Genomic DNA, 14,065 nt, shown 5'->3' on the forward strand with positions numbered 1-14,065 from the left:
GACCGGTTTATGCCCGACTGGCCTTTAAGGTGTCGCGGATAAATACAACAAAATCAAACTAGTACCGGTACCGGGAAAAAAATGAGATTTATTCATAACACACGTGAAAAGACCCAGAAAACAGAGTTAACGATAAAAACGATAACAAAATAACACTGAAAACCGATTAAAAACCCTGAAAACCATACATTTCACACCTGAGCCTCAACTCTCGCGGCCCGGTACCAAACGACTCACGGACCGGTACCGGTCCGAGGCCCGGGGGTTGGGGACAGAGCGCTCCTGTGAAAATAAAACTTTGCACCGCTCGTTTACAGAAACAGCAGCTCCGGAAAGAAAGTGAAAAGAAACTCTTTTTTCTAAGATAAAGTCAGTTGGGGACCGGTTGGGGCAGTCTGAAGCCTTAAACATAATTTGTAATGTTTTGTTGGCTCTGTTAAGGCTTTTTTGTTTTCTCCCTGTGCAGCATGATCAGTCTTAACTTCCATCTTTGGTTTGTGGGGTTAAATAAATAAACGGAATTCCTCGTCCTACATAAAGCACATCATATCACCTTGCAGCTGATCTCCTGTCATTACGAACATCACTGATTCGATTTACCACCCTCTCATATCAGTCTCTGCTCTCACTGGTAGTCGCTTCAATTGCTTCGCTTCAATTGGGAAAACTCAGGACCCAGCACAGATTATTTTACTCCATACTTTGTTGCTGAATGTCACCAAGTTTCTGTGGTGTGGTTGATACTTCCTGCCAATTGTTTCCTGTGCTAATGCCCGTAAATACAGAAAATAAATCACCGACAAATTCTAAAATGCAGGAGCGAGACTTGGCCGGCAGGTCCACGGCACTTCACTGCGTATGGATAAGACAAATGTTAGACAACCAGCTACAGTAGCTTGCTGGTGGAAATACAAACTGTATCAGGCTACAGTCAACTATTTACTTTTCTGATTTTTAATTAAGCTTTCCAGCTGTTGGTGCACTGATAACCACCTATCTGGGAAATATATCTGAACATCATGACTGATCACAGCAGCATAAATTACATGAAATCTACCAAGCTCCATGAGCTCCAGGCTGGCATTTAGTCTCAAACATCTGCCGCTTCAGTTTGATTTCCATTAATCGTAGACGTCTATTTTTAGGCGTAAATACAACCTCTCGTGCCCCACATTCCTGTCTGCGCGGCGCTTAATCGAGCAGAAATGCAATATAAAAACTAATATTCCAAACACACGATCGAACCCCGGCCCAGAGACGCGGCACACACCCAAAGCAGCGGTGGTGAAAATCTGAACTTGTCTCTCTGTCTGCAATAGAAAATGAAATGCCAAGCCTGGCTAAGGACATAATGAAAAAGCTATTATCAGCATAAGCTTTCATCAGCACTGCATTCAGCCATGTTCAATACAAACTGATTCTCTCATCTCACGCTGTACCCATCTGAATGCTGGGATATAATAAAGGACGCAAGATAAGAGAGTGAGAGAGATCACTTCTTTCTTTTTTAAAAAGTAGTTTTTAAATCGTGCATCAGCACATTTACAGCGAGACGAAGTTTTCATCAGCGACACACACGGATAAGTTGGCCCTTGCGGACGCCGCGATAATCAGCCCGTGATTGTCAGAGTCCGATCAAGTCGGTTCATTAGTGACGAACGTACACGTCTTTGTCCACTCCTGCTTATATCTGCATCCATTCATGAGCCTTTTCATTTTCCCGCTTTGTTGTGACTAATTATTGGGGAACTTATTCTTTCCGTGATACTCCGTCTGTCACCTCCAGCATCACCATCCCTGAATTCAAATACAGCCTCCTCATACAAAATTCAGCACAACTTTAAATTATACATATTACGATACAATATTAAAGCTATATCCAGCATATATTAAGCAATAATGAGGAGGGGCTCGAGTCAGGCCTGTCAAGTACAGAGTCAAATTGCAAAGAAAAATGTGACTGTGAATCAGCCTTCTTTCCCCCCTCTCTTGTATAAAAGCCGTGCAGAAATGTCAGGTCATTTACCGAAATCCAAGCAACCTTTACACAGAGAGCCAAATTGAGTCCATCAGGGCAGAGGTAGGTGGCACCAGCAGGTATATGAGGTAATTTATGCCATCAACTATTGGCGTTTTCTGAGCTAAAATACAATATTACCCGTCTCTAGCAGTGGGTGTGAAAATACTGTCCCCTGGATTTCACTCTGGTTGGATCTTTCGTAACAAAATACCATCTGCAGGCCAAATTGCCCCTCGGGGACATTAAAGCTCTGTTCCAATCTAGTCTACTCTACAATGTCATTACCAATAACAGTAATGGCAAATGCAGAGGGGGGGCATGAGGGAGTGGAAAGGGTAGCACAGTGAGAGAGAAAGAGAGAGTCAGATGAAGAAGATAAAGTGTAAAAGAACAACTGAAAGTTGGTTTAGCTGGTGATTTGCGGATTTTTATTTTGCTCTGTCCAGTATAGCTTATTTTCTCCATGAACAGTTGTATGTTCTTTATCTATTATCAATAAATGCAGAGAAATCTTCTTAGAGAGATAAAGAAAACAATGCGGATGTGCCAAAAATTGCAGTTCCTCAGACGTCCACATGAGGCTGACTCCAAAAGCGAGTCAGCCTCCACAAACTCCCACGTTAAGATTCCCAACTTTACAGCAGGAATAAAGATGCCACAAAAAAAAAAAAACCCTTCCAGAACCAGTTTTTAGTTAATCTTACAGGACATCTAATAACTATTTTTATGTTATTCTCCTGAATAAAAGATAGTGATGGTAAATGCACAAATTAATGCATTACTGTACCGTTTAACTTTTATATAGTCGTGTGAAAAACCATGTACAGCCTCACCCCTTTCATAAGAGTTAATAAGGACAGCAGCAGCCAGGTGGTGCTAATCAAATGCTCAACAATCAGTTGAGATTAGCCACCTCAATAAAAGCAGACATTTTGACAGTTTGCTGGTCTGTAGTGTTCAGCAATGTGTTAACACAATATCACAGTCTTCCCTGGACTGGAACTCGCAGCAAATTCACTGCAAAGTGAGACAGGGCAACTCAGAGGAACCGCAAAAACCCACAAGTTACATCTCTGACTCTACAGGCCTCAGTTAGCATGTTAATTTAAAAAAAACAATTAAAAAAAAAATTAAAACATGGCAGTATGGCTTAGCTTTCCAAAGTTGCTTCTGAACCAACCAAGCAAGACTTCAACCAAGACTTCTGGAACAACGTCCTTTTTATTTGGGCTTGTTTTACAGCCACAGGGCTGGGAACCATGAACTCTTCTGTACACCAAACTATTCTAGAGTCAAATGACGTGGTCCACCTTGTAGCTAAAGCTGGACTAAAAGTCGTTTATGGGGTAGGACAATGATCCCAAGAATGGCAGCAGATCTCTGACAGAATGGCTGAAAAACAAACGACACAGAATTCCAGTCAATGTTCAGACCCGACTAAAATGCTGCGGAGGCGAATGTGCATAAATAAATGCCCACAAACCTCAATGAACCTGTATCCATATTGCTATTGAAATTGGTTCTGCAAGCTACCAAATCACGGAGTTTACTTCAGCATCAAATCAATCAGGTGTTGACTGTCTGTGATAGGAACACTTAAAGGACCTGCTAATATATTTGGCACATTTAACTGTGTCCATTTATAAAAATGTGAACTAACAAACAAGAAAGTCTCTGGAGCTGTAGCCTGCCACTAAGTGCAGCTGTCTACCATAGCAAACCTTATTTTTTTCTCTCCATTAAATGTTAAAGTCAAACATTGCACTTTGAATTCCAAGCCACACCTAATGTTGTGTGTCTAACCAGGAAATAAATCTCTTTCATCCATCCACTGCTTGTTGCATCCTTTTCACCGCGCTCACACGTAGGCGTTCAGTCCCTGTATGCACAATTGCTTCCTCCTGACAGTCATTCTCACTGCCAGAGAACCTTTTCTGCAGGGCAAATTTGAAGAAGGAACTCGGAAATCTTTTTGTTAATAGAGGCCTGTGCAATCACGGAAGCTCTGTGATATAATAAAGGAGAAGCGGTGCAATACAAAAAGGTATTCGTGAGCATGTTGGTACTGTATCCGAGTGGCTGCTTTTTGTGTCGGACATAAATCCTGTTTGATCAAATTCATTGCAGAGTGAATGCATCTGGAAAGAACCTGCAGCTGATGCTCTTCTATGCATGCACTATATGTGCAATAATTCAGCGCAGATATTGCTGGAGCTACTAAGGAGCTGCTGGACTTGTTAACAGTAACGATGACAGTCTCTGTCCTCTCCAGCGCGAGTGGAGTTTACAGTATGGAGCCAGGCCTCGCAGCTGTGGCTCCCCTCCGAGACGCACAAACACCCACACCGAAATGAAGACGCAGACACACTGAACTTCCTCCTGCAAAACAAACCAGCGCTTTCCTGTGCAGCTCCCAGAGGAGCGTGGGTGTGCGTGTGCAGGAAAAAGCATGTGAACTAATATAAATACATAAACACAGATATTATAAACACACATAAATTTAAAAAAAAGAAAAAAGAAGCTGTTTACAATTACATTTATAAGCTTTATGACCTGACATATGTTTTGGAGTTTTATAGAAAATTAAGATGCAGTTTACGTGTTTAGTGAATTTTTATCTTTTAATGGCGTCTTTTTAAACAGCCTTACTGCACTGCTGACTTTTCCAGACATTACTCAATAATGCGCAGTCAGAACTTTAACTTGTATCATATCTGTATGACGGGCCAGCTGAGCGCTCTACATCCAGGCAGCACCCTTGCCTAAAGCAAAGGAGTAAACTAAGATTATTCCCGATAGTAGGAACATGTTTGTGCAAGATGGAAGCACGAATGACCTGAGAACAATCCAATTCTCCTGAAATCTTCTTGAGTTCTTGGTGAAAACACGACTACTCAGCCATAGCCCTTCAGAGAGAAGGATTTGGGATCAGTAGGTTTAAAGCCTCTGGGGTAAATGAAGAGTTAAAGTTAAGGTTTTGTTTTGGAGAGTTTGTTGGGTCATCTTTGTTTAGAAGGCTTCGCTGCTGAACATTTGGTACTTGTCGCAGTCACTAGCATTACAGCCAGCCCATTGCAACCCTTGAACAATTCCTTGAACTAGCTGTGTATACAACCCAAAAACCGCAATTTACAAAAACCAGCAAGAAAATTACAACACTTCACTCAACAGGATCTAAAGTGTATTTAAAAACACCACAAACTGCACGTGTGCATTTCAACAAACAGTGTTCGTCTCAACCGTTGTCTATGTACAGAAGTTCTTGGAGTTCCCGTCTCAGTGGTCTGAAATTTGAGCCTCCACATTTGGTCAAGAGGCTCCTGGGAATATACGGCCGGGATGATGAGAGGGTGGCTGAATACTGGATGTGGAGAAGCGTGTCTTCCGAACACAGGCTGGATCAGAGAAAGAGAATATGGATAATGCACTACCTGGGGTCAACAGAGGTCTTCCCTGTGTGTATAAATTTTAAGTATGAACAGCACTGCTTTTGAATTGTAACTATAGGGCTGGGCATCTGTCGATCGCTACCATTTACAGTCTGATGATAGCTGAATGCACACTTTGAAATGTGTAAGTATTGGTGACAGTTTTATGTATTTACACTCAGAAGTGATCATTTGATGTCACGAGTCTGATGTTTAGTTCTAATTAATGGAAAAATCTGGAAATCTATGTTAGATGCAGCTAATTGATGCATTTTTATTTGGTCATCTGTGAAAGCCAGTTTCAAATTGCTCACATTACCCCAATGCACACTTTTATGTTACCCATCTGCCCATGTTCATTTCATTTCCAGTCCACTGCAAAACCACACAAGTTACCTGATGTGTTTAGTTCTCTGTTGACCTCTTTTATAAGGCCAATCATTCACTTTCGGTTTTCTATATTTTCTGCATTTTGTGGTGGACCTAAGCTCCTGTTCCCCCTTTTCATCACTATTTGGTCTCAATTATTGTCAGTCACTCACTCACGACCATGTGTTTATTACCTTATTTGTTAGTCTGATCAACAAATATAAAAACATGTAAGCACTGTTTGACAAACTCAACTTAAAGTCCATTTAATGGGTGTTTTCCAGAGCTTTCAACCACAGAAATCGACCCATGTGCACACCGGTTACAGTTTAAAGTCCCACACCAGCCTACAAACCTTCAATCTGAGACTGACTGCTGTCAGTCCCGAGTGGGATCACGATTGTTCAGAGATGGATCGCCTCCAAACAGCACTAACCATGGCTCGGTTACAATTGTGAGCCTCACATTAAGGTCCTGCATTTAAATCCAGGCTGGGGCCTCTTAATACAAATCTTCTAGCAAACAGCAATTCTCCCCCCCCCCCCGTTGCAAAGAATTTGGATCCTGTGAGTGAGCCCTAATAATCTCACACTATTCCACTGATGCTCAGGTGGCAGAATTGCAAAAATAGCAAAAGTCAGGAAAGAAGATTATAACATGGATGCAAGAAAAAAAAAGAAAAAAAAAAAGCTTTGATTTTCAGTTCAAACTGGGCATCAGCGGGAGCTCTTCTGATTTAAGGTGAAACAGCCGAGTGGAAATGTTCCACTTCAAAGGATTTACCACCTGATATGATCTCGACTCTGTTCAATACACACTGTTAAATACTAACAGACAGTCTTTTGTTGTACTTAAGACTGTTTATGATAATCATCAGCACAGCTCCACAACTGTTTCATTACTGCAGAACTACTTCCTGTGTTGGACGCGTTATCAGACGCCCCTTCCTGTGCTCTCTCCATCACCCTGACAGCCTCCCGTGTGTGTTGCAGAAATACTGCATGTGTCTGTGTCCATTGTGAGGCTAAATAATAAGAAGGCACTTAAGCAAAAGGTATGTGTTGACACAGCAACTTCACTTTAATGAAGCGACTTTGAGAATTTTATATGATATAGCCCACAGAAAGAAAAGCAGTAGGTCTTTGTCTGAGTGGAGGAATTTATCAATAAAATACCACAGCGCTCTTACACTGTACCCCGTGAGGGTGTAATACTCATTATACAACAGAAAGCTACGAGTAAAAACTTGTTGGACTGATGAAAAGCAGAACCAGCATTTTTACATTCTTACCACTAACTGCAGAAAATCTCTGTGGCCATTTTTGAAACAGTGTTTTCCAATCCCATGCAAAGCAGACCTACTCCAGGCCACAGGTGGGACCCCAATTGGCCACCCCTACCAACATCATTGTACTAGAGTACAGTCTTGCAATGGCCAACAACACTGGATGAGAGCACGGACAGGACCAGCAGCAACATAACTTCATGCATTTACTGACGTGTAATGCAACTTTCTGCTTCTACTCCACTAAATATTATATTTTATACTCTACACCGTTACTTTAAAGCTTTAAAAAGTCAGCTTTTACAGTCATTCATTTACAGATATGTTGCATTATTACATAAAAAGCAAAGTAGAAACAGAATTTTCTATAATTGCTATTTGATTTTCAAAGTGCATGTATTCTCATTATACATCTTCTGGATTTATAAGCTACTGAAGTAAGTAAACATTCAAATGTACCTAAGTAAAAAATCTGAATAATCTTTATTTACCACTTTGCAAACTGGTGAATGTATCACAGCATTGTGTTTAAACAGTTTTTCAAGCAATGAACAAACAACAGGATGCACAACAAGATCTGTTCACCTTTAAGTTTTCATGGTTTGTGTCTTCATCAGTGTCAGTGAAGCCCACTACAGCCGGATCAATGACTGTGCTCTGACCTGTCAGTCATGTTTTTATCATCGGTGTAAAAAGCTAACAGCCAAAATCAATGTTCAGCTGACAGGAAACTTAATTCAGAGTTAACTCCAGTGTTTGACCTGCTGTTTGCACCACATAAAAGGTCAGATGGAGATAAGAGTCACAGGGATTCATCTTCTGTCTCACAATTCCTCAATCACTGATCCGTTTACCAGTTCTGAGTCATAGTTTGCTCCGATATATTAAAAAGCTACAAAAGCCAAAATTTGATTTCTTTAAATAAAAGTTTTAAACTTAGGTTTAAAATGAATTTGTATATTAAAATGGTGACCCCTTTCTGCAGCTCATTTTACCACTGCTTTCCAAAACAGGCCATAAGAAGTACTGATAAGTAGGGCTGGGCCATATTATACAGTTCACGGTAATACCGGTATAATGTTAGGCAACGATAGGAAAATGAAATATCGCGATAGAATATGAGTAAAACGCGCACGCGCAGTGCCTTTGTTTTCATACGCACATGGCCGATTGTTGAGTGAAACAGATGAACCAGAATTGGTTTGTAAAAATGGTGCAACTTCAGTGATGTGGAACTGGTTTGGTGTTTGTCCGTCAGATACACAACAAAGCACATTTTTTTGCAGAACATGCAAGCGGCCGTCGCTATTGTCGTATTTGTCGGACTAAGATGCTCTTAAATCTGGGAGTAATCTGGGTCCTAAACTCCGTAAACTTCAGGTCAAACGAACACTGCAGCATCACTGAGAGTTAAAAATTGTCTAAATTCTTTCATCTTTAATAAAACGATCAGCATTGCTGCTTTACCAGGTGAAACTATGAAGTTTAACTTCCAGGCATCCATGAAAACAAAATTTATTACATTTAACGGAGTTAGAAGTTAGCAGGAAGCTAGCGGACGTTAGCTCGCTAGTTTTGCTAGTTACCTAAGCATGATATTGCATGTTCTGACTGAGAGATTTCTGAAAAAATTCAAACGTACAGCTCTGCTATCACTTCCAACATAAATGAAAACAGGAAACTAAACAGCAGTGACGTTTGTAGGGTTACTGAAGTTGGGCTAGCTGGTATATAATGATGTGCTACGTGATCGCTAGCGACACAGCTATGTTAGCATAACATAAACAGTGAAGCTAGACGACGAACAGTAACACTTTTCCACTTATAAAAGTTAACGTGAAGGTTCCTCATGGTTGGAGACAAATGCAATCGCATGGCAGGATGCTGTAAACGGACCGAACTTCAGTCAGGAGAACAACTGAGATAATCCATCCACAATACAAGGTTAGTCATTAATATACTGCAAAAACATGGGAATAGAGCAGCTACCAGAGAATTCAACATTAATGAATCAGTACAGAAGTGGAGGAAGCAAGAAGAATGAGTTTAATAAAGTTTGATTTATCTGACTGCTTTGTTTTGCTTAATGTGCCTTATAATCCCGTGCACCTTATGGTCTGAAAAATGCGTACTGCACACTGCAGTTTAATGTTGCAAAGCACCTCTTTTTAACTTCAGTGGATATTATACATGGTTATGCTCAGGATATGTCAGCCCATTTCTACTGGAAATGCCTTTTGGTTAAACTTTCAGCAAGGAATTTGCATTTGCACTGTTACATTTTTATAAAGCTTTAATGTACATAAAAACCAGCTTCTTGTTTAAGTGAAAATAAATGGAAGGTTGTCTTTTTGCGCTAGTAATGTTGTGGAGTTGTATTTTGTCTCGCATCAATTCTATCGTCAGTTATATCGTTATCGCAAATTTTCAAATATATATCGTGATAAATATTTTTGGCCATATCGCCCTGCTCTACTGATAAGTATAAAAGAAGTGAAGGGAGGTTCTTGGAAGGGAAGTTTACAGTTTAATGCTGCTTTAGGCTTAGATTGCTGTCGGACTTCCCACAATGCACTGAGGACTTCTCCTTGTGCCATTTACATGACACTGTGCATGTTTTCTCTTTCATGTAGTTTGTTTTTTGTCCTTTTTTTGTTCTCCAAGATGTTTGCCCCTCCTTGAGCCTATTCCTGCAGGAGCTCCCTTCCTGCTTGAAGGGACTTTTTCCTCTCCACTGTCATTAAGTGCATGTCCAAAGGGGAACGCCTAATTGTTGGGGTTCCCCATCTAATATTGCAGGGTCTTTATCTAAGCACCTTGGAACAACTGTTGCTGTGAACTCGAGCTGTTTAAATAGGATTTGAATTAAACTGACGCTCGCATCCAAACACTTCTGAATAGAGTAAAATATGTTAAAATGTATCTCCCAGTGCTCCCAGAGGTATACAGATGTTTTAAATCTTAGAAAATGTGAGGACCTACATGAAGCAATCAGATGAAAGACTGCTAGCACCCTCAGGATGAACAAAAAGGTGGGGTTCAGTTGAGTTCTCAAGCAGGCAGTCCACCAAATCATCGAAAAAAACAACAAAAAAACAACAACAATATTTTCCTTCAATCACAAGTCTACCACTGAGGTCGTCATTGAAATAACATCGTCAGGTGGCTGAAAGCAGGTCCTGAGTGAAGCTCTGATTAGAGATCTTAGAAGGCAAAGAGGGAAGATTAGGGTGGAGGTGATCAAATCTTACCTGTTCAGTGATGAAGCCTGTTGAACCCTGATGACATGAAGAACCTCTCTCTCCTCACCTACGAAAGACACAAGAGTTGAGTTTGTTATTTCCTTTAGTTATACTTGGTAAACTTATTGATCAAAGCTTCGAACATAAATGCATATTTTTGGGTTCGATGGTTTAAACATTCAAAAACATTGCTGCTGTGTGAACGCGGCCCGGCGAATCACTCGTAGCTTTAAATCTGAACTCGCTAATTAACTCTCCCACGGAGTTCGACTTGAAACACACAAATTAACAAAATTGAAGCGATGAGGTTTACGCCACCATTTGATAGAAGGTTAATTATGCTCAGAAACAGCTGAAAAACAGGAGAAAGAAGCAGCCAGGAAGTAAACTTCAGAGGAGACGACACCCCCACACACCAACGCTGCTCATATACACACACATGCTAATTACGCCTAATGCAGGAATCACTCAGCCTCCAACTTTTTTGTGACTCAGCTCAATCAGACTTTAGTAGTCCATGTGATCTGGACCAAACTAATCAACCACCTACACTACCAATCAGCCACGAGTCAGAACACTTAACTCCACAGCCTGGCAGGGTGACCAAGCTCAGATTAACGCATTCTTCAGTACTTCACAGTTACCCCTGATTAAAGTGATTTCATGCCATTCATGACACGGCGCCCCGATCCCGGCTCTTAACATGCAGGAATTTCCATCGCACTTCACACAAAGGGGACTTTTAAAAAACGCTTAACATGAATCTCATAGAAAATGCATTAAATGCACCATTAGCTCAATTTAAAAGCTCAAAGGCAACAGAGTTGTTCATATAAGCCAAATGTCTGAAAAATATGGACGAGACAACTGAAACTCTACACACTAAAGTCCACGGAAAGACTCCATCTGATAATCTGTCCTTCAGAAAGAAAAGATTTGACTGATCAGAGTTATGAGTTATAAAGATGAACCTGTTTTTCCTTCTATGGACAAACAGTTCAGTTTTCTCAAGTTCTCTTCTGCACAAGCTTTTTTGGTGTCAGTGCCAATAAACAGAGTTTCTGACAATGTGTGCAGCATAAACGTTATAAAAACGGCACATTTTAACCGAAACCGCAATCTTTCACTGAATCTAACCAAAGGGTTTTATGCAGGACATGAAGCTCCCAAAGCAGCTCCCGATGAATCGGTGATTCCTCAAACGCTACCCCTCCTCCAGCCTCCCAGTGTGGACACCTGTGGCTTATCTGTGAAGCATCAGAGAGGATTTTTAAACCTCTACTTAGCCATGAAATGAAAATCTTTAGATTTGGAATATGCTCTGTGAGGTGTGCCGTGGGCAGAAATAAGCAGCGCCCCTGGAGCAAACAGCACACAGAAGAGGTTCACCTGGGTTCAGAAAGGAAACCTGTTGCCAGACCTGAGCTGTGGAGCACTCCGCCTGCTCCTCTGAGGTCTGCTGAGTCTGTGGACTTACTCCACTCTTAGTTCTGTAGTATTTTACCTCCAATGAGTGTAAATGTCATTTTTGTATTTTGTACATTTTGTTCTTTTATATTCTTTCATCCGCTGTCCCCTTTTTGAAAAGATTTTGCACCATCTTAGATCAGTTTTGTAAAGTGCTTTGTCTTGGAAAAGCACCGCATAAATAAATAAATATGGTTTGCTCCCTCTTGCTGTGAGGCAGCAGCGCCAACAACCGCGCCACGCAGCAGCCCGTTTGATTCCTGGAGATGAGAATGATTTGTAAATGCTGTAAAACGTTTTGTGTGCACATGCTGACATCAATAATCGGCTCTTCCCTTGAAGTGGATTACGTGACCCTTCTCTGTGTCGCTGAAGTTTAGGTGCCTGTCAGGTGTCCATCTGCGAGCAGCGTGCTTATGATCAGCATTTTTAACAATCTGCCAAATCAAACATGCGGAGCTACCCAGTGTGGCGACTCCTTGTGATTAAGGCGGCGTCTGAAAGATTTTGGATGCGTGTGAAGACTTCAATGAATCAAAGCAACAAGTCAAAGACATGGTAACATCTATTAATATCTACAGGTCTTAAAAAGTAGTGGTTAACGGCTACGATTTCAGTTAAGTCTGTTTTCAGTTCTTTTAAAAATAAAAAAAGATAATTCGTATTAGCTTTGATATTCCTCAGAGTGTACCCCTGGGAAGTTGTTGCTGGTGATTAGTGCCGATCCTATAAATACACACGATACAAACTCTGCTGGGTAAACATGCATCCAGCTGCCGAGTGTCAAACGATTAGCCTCTGTTTGACCTGCAGCCCAGCGATAAGTTATTTCCTCTAACATTCACACGCCCGACTTGGCTGTTTGTTCTGGAGGAAAAAACCCAGAGGGCCTGCTCAAATTTGCTGCATTGTTTAGCTGAAAGATGGCAGTTTAACGACTGAATTCCTCGTTAAATACGTTGCTTATTAATCCTTCATCTTGTGAGGCGTCATTGAAAATTTGGAGGCCTTCTGAAATCGGCTTGCCTGCGTCTCAGTTCAGGCGTTGCAGCTGGAAATTCTCCATCTAAACTTATAACTTTATAATAACTTTGGTTATCTTTCTACAAACATTTCCTTCTCTCCGTGGAGCACTGAGTGCTGAAATATAAATGAATGATTCTGTTAACTCTAACTGGAGGTCAAACCAGTGATTATTTTCATTATGGATTCATCTTCTAATTACTACCTTATAAAATCCACCAGGCCTTTAGTCTCAGGCTAAAGATATTTAAATTTAAGGTTTCATAAAAGACAAATAAGCAAAATCCTGACACCGTATGAGCTGGAAAAGAGAAAATAGTTACTGATTCATTTTCTCTTTCCTTTTGCTTTTTCGTTTTGCTCCTCTGCATTAGAGCACGGTGACTAAAAAGGCCAGATTCTTTAGGAGTATATCTGCTGGTGATCCCATTTGTTTAATGGAAAGAACTGAAGCTAAATTAAACTTTATTTGAAAGGAAATGCAAGATTTAGTTGAAAATGACAAAGAAAAAAGCGACTTAAAAAGATAAGAAAGCTGTCAGTTAATATTTTCTATTGCTTGATCCTCAGTCCATTCATAATGCATGACAGGAGATAATTTTAACGCTCTCAGGACTCTGATGTTGGAGGTGATCTGGACCTTTTCCCCATTTCATGCATGAAATAAAAAGCTGCTTTGATCAAATTTGAAAAAACACGCGCTTTAATGAAAGCTGAATCAAAGCGTTCCTGAATCCAATTCTGTCTTATCGTCAGTTTACCTGTATCGCTTTTATTTGAACTGCAGTGTGAGCAAGAAGTCAGAGTAGTTCCAGGTGGATACTGGAATCCATTGGGGGCTCCTTTTGTTACAGATTCATAACTTATTATGGAACGAATTTCAAGTCAAAGCAGACGTGCGTCTGACTCTGTAGTCTCAAGGTTGCATTTAGCATTTTGCAGGTGATGTGGTGCCTCTGGTTTCATGACTCTTTGCAGACTAGAGAAAAGCATATTGGGGTTTTGTTCATGAGATGGGGAAGGAGAAGTTAAAAGTCACAGCTCCTATTTCCCTGCCCTGATCTATGGCCACGAACTGAGAAAAAGAAGAAACAAGATAGCAGATTCCCTCAAAAGCCAAAAGCGACACCACAGCCGACGCGAGTCTCAATGAGAGCTGAAGCTACTGTTGACCAACTTATGAGTAGATAGTAGAGCTGGGCGATATGAGATTTTTTCATATCACGATATG

General features: G+C 40.8%; 1 protein-coding gene across 2 annotated transcripts in view; it reads right to left on the minus strand.

The window, feature by feature from the left end:
- Nucleotides 1–14,065, minus strand: part of plxnb2a.1 (plexin b2a, tandem duplicate 1) — a 231,616-nt gene that overhangs the window by 152,116 nt on the left and 65,435 nt on the right. For both annotated transcript variants that reach the window (XM_042220154.1, XM_042220153.1), the window contains exon 2: nucleotides 10,354–10,411. The gene's annotated coding sequence lies outside the window, so the exon portion shown is untranslated. The remainder of the gene's footprint in view (nucleotides 1–10,353; nucleotides 10,412–14,065) is intronic.

Source organism: Haplochromis burtoni, unplaced genomic scaffold (genome assembly GCF_018398535.1).
Source record: "Haplochromis burtoni strain Fernald_Lab_line unplaced genomic scaffold, NCSU_Asbu1 Contig_44, whole genome shotgun sequence".
Lineage (NCBI taxonomy): Eukaryota > Metazoa > Chordata > Actinopteri > Cichliformes > Cichlidae > Haplochromis > Haplochromis burtoni.